This window comes from Lemur catta, chromosome 4 (assembly GCF_020740605.2).
Source record: "Lemur catta isolate mLemCat1 chromosome 4, mLemCat1.pri, whole genome shotgun sequence".
NCBI lineage: Eukaryota > Metazoa > Chordata > Mammalia > Primates > Lemuridae > Lemur > Lemur catta.
Window position 1 is genome coordinate 35,298,887 of NC_059131.1, and position 8,660 is coordinate 35,307,546.

Genomic DNA, 8,660 nt, shown 5'->3' on the forward strand with positions numbered 1-8,660 from the left:
AAATGTAAAGTACTATAATACTGTTGTTGTTGCTATTATCACTAATGTTATCACATCATTGTTGGCTGACAATGGAAGGAAAGTGAAGGAGAGAAAGATAACATTCATTGCAAGCTTACTCATGCAGCAGACTCCATGCCAGCGAGTTTGCATTATTAATCTCCACTATAACCAGAACAAGGTAGGTGCTAAATGCCCATTTTACAGATGAGAAGCTAAAGTGAGGCTCAGCAAGGGGAAGAAACTGCCTAAATCTCAAAGCTAGCACATAACAGAACTGAGATTCACACTCACATCTGACACTGCGGCCTATGCTTTTTCTTTCAAATTTTCTTTTCTCCCCTACTGTGCAACCCCACTCTAACACCCACACACAAGAAAAAAGATTTGTCAGCTCAAACAGTGCAGTACGATATCAAAGGGAATATCAAATATCCTAAGTCATAAAGATCTGGCCTGGGCCACTTTTTCAGGCTGACAATGCTGTTGTTCTGACCCTCGGGAAATTAGGAAGCGTGGCAGCTCGGGTCCTTGCCACTCTGCTTCTGGGCATGCAGTTTGGCAAACAGTGTTACGTTATTTATTTACTCATAGATGTCATTACAGATTTTTTTACAGGCAGGATTGGTGGCTGTTTAGTCTAAAGAAGTAGAAAGTCATGAAATTCCCATCTCTGGGCCACGCAGATCAAATCCTATTACATCAAAGATATTCTCAAACCTCAGCCAAACAAGTCTTCTACCTTTCAGCCACTTTGCCTATAATGTAGGAACAATTCTCAATAGAACAGTGAAGAAAAACTTTGGACAATATAGAGTGTAGATTGAGTTACTCAATCTAGTTACTAGTAAGTATATCCTGAGAGCCTTAAACGCAGCATGGGACACAAATACCTCAAGGCCCAGTTCCTGTCCCCAGGGAGCTTACAATCTAGATGCCACATACTAGCTGTCCTACCAGGCACTGCACTGGAGGAAGGTCAGAGAGGTCACAGTGACTAGGGCGGTGGAAGATGAATTCCCAGGAGAAGAGATGCTTGAGCTTTGAAGAAAAGGCAGGGCTCAGGTGGGTGCATATGAGGACATTCCTGGCAGAAGGAACCACATGAACGAAGGCACGAAGGCACAGAGGCGAGAACTGAGAAAGGCAGGTCTAGAAACACAGCAGGACCTGCCTGAGAGGAGCAGGGACATGTGTCAGGGAGCAGTGGTAGGAAAGAGGATTGGGGCACTTAATAGAGGGCATCGCTGAGTCAGCCTAGCCCAGGGTTTCTCAACCTCAATGCTATTCACCTTTTTGAGAACCGTTGGGTTAAAACATTGTGATAGTGTGTGTAATCTGTGTGTGATTTTCCTCTGGCTCGACAGGTCTTTTGTGAGCTGACTTCCATCTCCCACACACCACCAGGGCTCCCGTGCTCAGGGCTCTATGACAGCAACCTGCAGCCCTACAGAAACCATCCTCTGGCCAGACTCCAGGGCCCAGTTGTGGTGGGTGGTGTCCTTATTCACCAGCCCCTCCTTCAGCATGCCTGGAAAATGCCACTAGGGGAGAAAGAACAGGTGAAACACAGCCAGCCAAGAGCTAACAAGGATGGCCTGGCCTCTGAGTGGAGACAAAACACCTAAAATAAAGATACAAGCAAAAACATGTGGAAAGCTATGACGCAATTTTAATACCAACATCAAGAATGATGAGAAAATGTTCTAGTTCCTCCTGAACATCGAGCCCATTAGCAATAAAACACCACACTGTGATTGTCCCAGAGTTGGGCAGTGAAATGCTGGCCAATTAGAACTGGCATCAAGCCAACGAGAGCCCTTGATGAACGCTGGCTGGGATGCTCAGAGGATGACGTGTTGTTTTCTTGCCCTCGGTGCCAGGCAAGTTGTTGATATAAGAGCTCTGTGAAAATGTTTACCATTATTCTGGCTTTTCCTAATTAGAGCTTTTGGAACCACAGACTTTACTCAGGGACTTTGACACGGGGAATGGAATGTCAAGGGCAGTGTAGGAACGAAGTTCTGCGCAGCTGAGTGACCTCGCGGAGCCGAGGCTTCCACCTCCCTGCAGGCCTTCCTGCAACCTGTTCCCTTCCAGTTTATTCTGGAAAGAAAGGCTTGTGCAATATCCATCATGGAGCCTAGGAATCTTTTTGAAATTTCCTATTACCGAGATGTTTGAAAGACTAAATCTCCATGACAATGACAGCTTGCTTTTACTGAGTATATACTATCTTTAAAGGTGTTGCAGTCCCACAGCAGGTGAGGAAGCTGAGGCTTGGAGAGGGCAGATGATCTGCCAAGGACACATAGATGATAAATTGTGACTCTCAAATCCCCTTAACTTAACTTCCACACTACCTCAGTATGCGGCAGTCAGGCCTGCACACGTGGACTGTGACAGAGCTTTTCCAGCCTTCACAAGAGCACCTCTCTCCATTGAGATTTGCTTTATGTTAAGCCGGGGGACTGGCAGCATCTTGTCTGAGTCCCTTCCTGACCAGCTTCCTGCTAGTAGCAGCTGTGAACTCATTACTGCTTCCCTTTTGCTCCGAAAAGTGCTGCACTTTTCTTGACAAAAAAAAAAAAAGGCCGGGCTCAGTGGCTCAGGCCTATAATCCCAGCACTCTGGGAGGCCAAGGTGGGAGAATCACTTGAGCCCAGGAGTTCGAGACCAGCCTGAGCAAGAGTTAGACCCTGTCTCTACCGAAAAAAAAAAAAATTAGCCAGTTGTGGTGACACACACTGTAGTCCCAGCTACTCAGGAGGCTAAGGCAGGAGAATAGCTCGAGCCTGGGAGCTGGAGGTTGTAGGGAGCTGTGATCACACCACTGCACTCCAGGCTGGGTGACAGAGTGAGAACACGTCTCAAAAAAAAAAAACAGTGAAATTAATTATAATATCTGACATTTTATTTAGCTCAAGATATCCAAGCTATTAATGTCTCAGCATATGATCAATATTAAAAATATTATTAATGAGATATTGTATTTTCTTTTTCGCACTGTCTTTGAAATCTGGTGTGTAGTTTGCCCTTACAGCAGCTCTCAGTTTGGAGCAGCCACAGTCCAGTTGCCCAATAGCCACCAGGGGCTCATGGCCACCGTGTTAGCACAGTTCCAGACCAATTTTAGCTCCATTCAGTGACCTATGGCAGCCTCCCCTACCTCATCCCCATCCCCAGGTCATTTCCCAGCTGATCCTAAATGCCACAAGGATGGGAGAAATGGGAAAGGGGCTGTTTTGCACATTGGATGTGCCCTACCCTCCAGCGGACCAGGTGGCAAGAGACACAAGCAGATTCTACTCCTTCTCAAAACCCAGCGCCTTCCAATTGCTTCCACAAGATACTACCACCTGGCACTGATTCACCTAACGTCCAACTTTATTTCTCACAACGCCCCTACAGGGACTTAACTAAAGCCAGGCCAAAGCCACCTGGCACCCCACAAACATGCCTTGCATTTCCCTGCCTCCATATCCTAGGATATGCTATTTATTCCCAGCTAGAAGGCCCTCACCTACTAAATCCTACCCGATGCTGAAGGCCCAGTTCTTTGTCTCTTCCCTGAAGCCTTTTTTAGTGACTCCTGCTTGAAGGGTCTTTGTCCTACTCTGACATTTATGGCACATTTATCAGCAATAACCAGGTCAGTTGGTGTGGTATTTCAGGACATGCCTTATTTACTTTCCCCTTTAGGTTGTGAGCATCTGAAGGGCAGGAGTAAGAGTGTTAGATAATAATAATAATGATAGCAACAATTAAAATAATAAATGATGGTTGATGTCTATTGAGCACTTACTATGTTTCAGGAGCTATGCTAAGCACTTTACATTTAACCTTACAACCACCCTAGAAATCATTCCCATTTTATAGGTGAGAGAACTGAGGCAAAGAGAGGTAACTTGTCCAGTCACACAGCTAAGTGGCAGAGGTGGGCTTTGAACCCTGGCAGTTTGAACGCAGAGCCTGAGCACTCCCCACCTGACCCATGCACTCGACCACCTCACTTGCCGTGGTGGTTCATTCTCTAACACGGTTCTGTAAGCTTGGTAAACAGTAAATGCACATTTAATTATATGTCAACTATTTAGGGTTTTTGACAGAGCACGAGACAGAGTGTTAGGCACATCATAGTGATTTAACAAACATTCAAAAGTGAATGCCCTGCACGTGCATGACCACCGGGACTGGGCACCTTGGGCAGCCACGGCACAGCTCATTCCTCTGGCTCCCAGCCCTGCTTGGCACCTACAGCTTGGGGCTGGGCACAGAGCAGGCACACACAGCCTCCAGTGCTGCTCTGCGGCTGGGCGGCAGCTTGCTTCTCAGCCTTGGTGTGCAGCTCCTGCAGGGCAGACATGGTCTAGATAGTTAAGAGCAAAGGACGTCCCCACAGGACACAGGTGAAGCCCCTCCTCCCACTTCCATCCACCTTATCTGCTTACTGGGGCTCCTATCTCTAATGGCAATTTAATCCTCCCTCATGGAATCCAAAAGTCACATACCCGTTCCCCGGGGAGCCGAGGTAATAAGAAAGCACAAAGTTTAGGATTACTCTTTGATAAGAGTCTTGTTTAAACAAGATGGCATATAAAAGCCCGTCTGATCCCACACCTGTCTCCCCTGGCGTCCCTCTCTCTTTTCTTCCTCTCTTGCTTGTAAGATTGCAAGATTGTGCAATCTGCAGACCTAATGCAAATTGCTTTCAAACCCACAAATCTGTTTCCCAGCCCTCTTTGTTAGCCCCACTCTGCCTACCTGGGGGGTGATGCTTGGGGCTGCCCTGGGGACTGACCGCCCAGTCCGCTCCCTCCCAGCACTTCCCACTGGCACTTGCTCACGTGTTTTGAAATTAGAGCAAAGTTCAACACTATGATTGGCTCAGGTGCGCTGACTTGCCCAACCCTGATGAGAAAAATGCAGACAATAACAACCTGGGAAAACTTTCCTCCTAAAATAGCGCAGCCCCACAGCATTTTGGCAACAGGTTCTCTGCGGTGAACCTCTGGCTCTGGGAGGATGGAAACGCCCACGGATGTAAATAGCAATGAGAAAAGGCCACTTGTGCCACTGTTAGGTTTCATGGTAGCGGGTTCTTTGCTCCCCTCCTCCCACCCCACCAAAGTTGTATTTTTTTTGTTGTTTTGTTTAAAGTTCAGATCACAGCGTAAACACTGAGGGTGGAGACCCTGTTCTGATCCTGAGCTGTGAGCGAGGAGTGGTGGTATCCCGCCCTTCCTAGGGGTGCCCTCGCCCCTCTGTCTCAGCACTGTCCTCCCAGGCCCGCCCCCCTGAAGATCAGTTCCTTCAGCTGCAAAGCGGGGTGACACCACGAGCCGGGAGGTTGGACGAGGTAGCAAAGCCCATGCCTGGCCCAATGCCCGCCTGCAGCCAGCTGCAGAGTCCCAGGCCATGATTAGGCAGGGCTGTTGCAGGCGGTGCAGGTGCACACCGTGGTGAGGGAGCAGGCCGTGGGGACCCTCCTGGCAGTCCCCAGCCTACGGACACATGGCAGGACCGGGAGCTTCAGGCTGAAGTGGTCAGTCCTCCCCATGCCTCCTTGTTTGCAAGATCCCAGGCCAGCGCCTGGCAGCCCTTAGGCATGGAACTGCTTGTACATTCCACAGCACTGAAAGGGCTTTTGTCCCCACACAGGAAGAACAAACAACAAAGGCAATTGTGTGTCTCCTCACAGGCCCACACAGCAGGCTTGGAAAGGGCAACTTCTTTTCCCCAGAGTCCAGCTTTGGCGGAGCGGCTGCAGCCACAGACGTGGTCACAGAGCCGCAGGACTCAGGAGGAGTGTGGCATCTGAGCTCCCATGCGTGTGGCTGGGTGTTCGTCGCACACGCAGCTCACACGCTCACGCGCACACACAAATCCCATGGAGCTGCTCCTGCCCAGATCAGCCAGGCAGTGAGTCACAGATGCTGCAGCCGCAGGGGCCTCGGGCAGGCGCCCTGCCCACCCCTTCAGGAGGTCACGGCTTCATTATCCCTCTTTTCCAGGGGAGCCACGAAGGCCCACGACAGCCACGGTCCCCCTGCTTGTTCTTTCCAGGCCTCACAGCGTTTATGGTGAAGAATGTTTGGCAGCATCAGAGAAAGATCTGTTTTCAGGAAGTTTATCCTGAAGTCCCTTCGAACAGAGAGTCACTCACAGCTGTTGACAGGGTTGAAACTCCACGCCAGCCATGGGAGATCAATTACACGGAAGAAATCATGCTGCCTGGGGGAGGGCAGATCTCTCCTTTTGCCATTCTCTCCCTCCTTGTTTTCCCTGTTCTCCTGTAATTGCCATAATCGCAGACTGAGGGTTTGGAGAGTTTTAAAATTTGTTAAAGGAAAAAGCTTTTCTTATCAAATGAAATGGTTATGCATCATTTTGCTGGACCCCGTGAATGGAATAACCCAACCCATTTTCCCTGCGGACTTGGCTCCCGGAGCACTCAGTTCAGTGATCAGTTATAGTAACTAGTATAATAATTCATTCCAGGTACATCAGCGCTGCTAACAGATGTCTGACCTGGTGTCTGTTTTTATGTTTTGTGCCTTGTTGTATCCCGAGTTTAAATATTGTAAGCAATCATGGTGCTGGGCAAAAACCTTTCATCCACCAAGGGAGTTGGGAAATCTAAGGATTATTCCTGGTTCTGCCTGACAGACCAGTTCCACCTTGAGCAAGACCTTCCCCCTACCTGGGCCTCCATTTCCTCATTTTGAAACCTATCTGTGTCTCCCAAACTGCCCTGCTACAGAATCACCCAGAGTGCTCATTAAACATAGAGACCCAGAACTCTTCCCTGGATGGGGGTGCAGATGGGGGCCTGGAATCTGTATCTTTATACCAAGCCCCCCAGTGGATTCTTACCGTCTGGCAAGTCTGGAACACACTAACACCAGAGGGTTGCCAAGGTTCCATTCTATGCTATGATTTATAATTCATACAAACAATCTTTTAGAAAGAAGATGAAGTTTGGTAACGATTTGAAAATCATGTATCTTGTATTTACTGAATATAGTTTATTATGATGCTCAGTTTTCATTTATAAACACACACGAAGGGAACACTTTGTATTTCTGTTTGCAAAAAGAAAAACCCAACCCAGGCGCTTGTTCCCCACGTGGCTTCCCATGGGCTGTTACCAGGGTTGGGCCTCCCCACTCCTGCCCATAGAGGCTGCGTGACTCACCCCATGACACCTCCCTGGGGTGTTGACTCAAATGTCACCTTTCCTGCGAGGCCTTCCAGGGGCTAATATCCCTCTCCGATATTTCCTAACCTCCTCCCTACTGGCTGTTTTGCCTTAGCACTTGTCACTAACCTACCAAGTATTTCACTTATTCACTTTGTTTGCCCTCTGTCTCCCTCACTAGAACATAAGCTCCTCAGGGATTTTTGTCGGTTTTGTTCCCTGCTATAGCCTCAGTGCCTGAGAAGGACATAGTAGGTGCTCAGTGAATATCTATGGACACAATGAATGAAATGCCTGCTGGATGAAGGAATGAATAAATAAACTTTCTGGAAAGGTCCCAATGTTTGGCCCCATGGGAACAGCCCCTCTAACACCAGGCCAGGCTCCAGCCTTCCAGCAACTGTGCTCCTCTGGGCTCATGTGCGCCCTGGTCACATCTGAATCCCATGATTGAGCTGCCCCCGGGGTGACCAGACATCCTCAGTCCTCAGCCTTGCTCTGTGGGACGGCCCTTCGGCACATGCAGCTCCGCCCCTGGTCACAGCTCAGCCCGAGATGCCTGACGATGCCTGTGTCACCCCAGCTTTCACCCAGCTGTTCCCCACCCCTTTTCCCTCCCTTCCTGCCAGGACCCAGTGAGACCTTGGTGGGCTTTGCTCCCATAGGGGGTTGTTCAACTCCCAGCCACACTCCCTAACCTTTCTCTAAAAACAAAATTTTTCTTGTTAAAAGTAGAGCAAAGAATGGCTACTGGACCCACCTCTCACCTAGGGAGAGGCAAGAGAGTTCCAGAACCATAAGGGAGGGAGGCTAAGCAGGGACCTCTAACTTGGGTCTCTTGCGCTGGGGCCCACAGAAACTGGGTCCAGTACTCGTGGCTCTTCTACCAAAATTGGCTCATGTTTGTTTACCTACTTTTAAAATACGGAGCACTTCACGAATTTACATGTCATCCTTCCACAGAGGCCATGTTGATCTTCTCTGTATTATTCCAATTTTAGTATACATGCTGCCAAAGCAAGCATGGCCTATGTTTAAATGGAATTGAGCATTTATTTCAATTAGAGGAAAAAATGGTTACACATGGCTGGGTGCAGTGGCTCACATTTGTGATTCCAGCATTTTGGGGGGCCGAAGCCAGAGGATTGCTGGAGGTCAGGAGTTCCAGGTCATCTGGGTGATACAGCAAGGCCCTGTCTCTAAAAAATAAAAGTAGCCAGCATGGTGGGGCACATCTGCAGTCCTAGCTACAAATAAATAAGTGAACAAAAAAGAGTAGCTATAGCTAACACACAGGATGCTTAACAGTCCCATATATTGTTCTAAGGGCCTTTACCTTTATCAACTGATTTAATCTCACCACAACCTGTAGAAGCAAAAGTTTGCCCTACTTCCAAAGTCAGCAAACATTTAATATAACGGTCAGGGAAACAAAAACAAAACAAAATATTCTGCACCC

The 8,660-nt window shown here is 48.4% G+C and overlaps 1 non-coding gene across 1 annotated transcript; it reads right to left on the bottom strand.

Annotated features, from left to right (window-relative positions):
• Positions 1 to 8,119: 8,119 nt before the first annotated feature.
• On the bottom strand, positions 8,120 to 8,226 carry LOC123637566. Its single transcript, XR_006734934.1, has one exon. It is a non-coding gene; the product is annotated as a U6 spliceosomal RNA (small nuclear RNA).
• Positions 8,227 to 8,660: the final 434 nt, after the last annotated feature.